The following is a 1,752-nucleotide window of genomic DNA, read 5'->3' on the forward strand; positions in this document are numbered from 1 at the left end:
ACCTTTGTGGTAAGGAAAACAGCAATGTACCAACAATAAAATAAGGGTTACAAGCTAACCACTATTATGTGACTAATTCTACAAGCAAGGCTGTAGGTCTCTGTCCTTCAAGAGTTCCCGAATCTAAGAAAAACCTAGAGAAAGGTTTTGATCGTGATCTGAAAACTAACATGCCCTTCAGTCATCCTCAGCCTCCACAGACAACTGCCTTTTGTCAACCTGCCTTATCTTGCAACCCAATCCAGGCTTGTCAGCAGCCCTTTTGGAACTCACCTTGTGCCCTAGAGAAAGCTACAGCAACTTGAGTGGGGTTAACAATAAGGTCAGCAACTGAACCAGGCTGAGTGCCCACTCAGGTAGTGAAAGGGAAGTAATTGTAAGAGCTACAGGCGCATCTAGGTAGAACACGAAATGGAAAACTCAAAGCATGAAAGCATCATTCTAGCTGAAAGCACTGCCAAGAGAGTACTCAGAGCTCAAAGAGAAACAGAAAAATCAATACCAAAGAATGTGGAGTTAAACCCCCACCCCCATACCACAAAATCAAGGTAGCCCCTTTGGATACAGTCCTAATTTCTTCCTGTCCATCTATCATCATCATCATCATCATCATCATCATCGTGCAGCAGCCTCTATCTCCAGTTTGTCCTCATGGTAAGAAACTCATACAACATTTATGTGGCTTAACCTTCATAAGAACATAAGAGAAGCCATGTTGGATCAGGCCAACGGCCCATGCAGTCCAACACTCTGTATCACACAGTGGACAATAATTTATGCATACACACACACACACACTGTGGCTAATAGCCACTGATGGACCTCTGCTCCATATTTTTATCTAACCCCCTCTTGAAGCTGGCTATGCCTGTAGCCGCCACCACCTCCTGTGGCAGTGAATTCCACATATTAATCACCCTTTGAGTGAAGAAGTACCTCCTTTTATCTGTTCTAACCCGACTGGCTCAGCAATTTCATCGAATGCCCACGAGTTCTTGTATTGTGAGAAAGGGAGAAAAGTATTTCTTTCTGTACTTTCTCCATCCCATGCATAATCTTGTAAACCTCTATCATGTCACCCCGCAGTCGACGTTTCTCCAAGCTAAAGAGCCCCAAGCGTTTCAACCTTTCTTCATAGGGAAAGTGTTCCAATCCTTTAATCATTCTAGTTGCCCTTTTCTTCACTTTTTCCAATGCTAATGTATGACAGGTTGCAAGTTGGAATCTGGGTGGAATAAAAGTCTCCAATTATTAATTGCTTGGGAAGTGGGAGTGAATCTTCAGTATCCCTTGGACGTTTGGTAACTAGGCGTCTTTCTGCAAAATTCCTTGGCCCTGGGTATAGCCTCAATGGCAGCACTGCACACAAAAATGTGGAGACGAAAAAAAAGGCAGCTCTAAATCTCTCCCACGTTTAAAAGACTTCAAAATCACTGTTGGTAAAAGAGGAGCTAGGAGGGAAGCTGAGAGGAGATAATAGTAATAAGTTCCTAAGTAAACAAAGCTCCCACTTGATAGCCTTCCAAAGTCAGAGATGGTGAGGACGCCAACCAATTATCCAATTAAGCAGGGGAGGTTTTGCATTCCTCTAAAACTCTGCTTCCATTTGAGAGAGTTAAGATGGGAAAGGTAAAATCCTCAGGGTTAAAAAATAAAAAATTAAATTAAATTAAAAGAGGCTTATCATAACCTTATCATTACAGAGCCGTAGAGCCGCACGTCTGCCTCACTCTAATGTATGACAGTATAATA

Source organism: Heteronotia binoei, chromosome 21 (genome assembly GCF_032191835.1).
Source record: "Heteronotia binoei isolate CCM8104 ecotype False Entrance Well chromosome 21, APGP_CSIRO_Hbin_v1, whole genome shotgun sequence".
Taxonomy (NCBI): domain Eukaryota; kingdom Metazoa; phylum Chordata; class Lepidosauria; order Squamata; family Gekkonidae; genus Heteronotia; species Heteronotia binoei.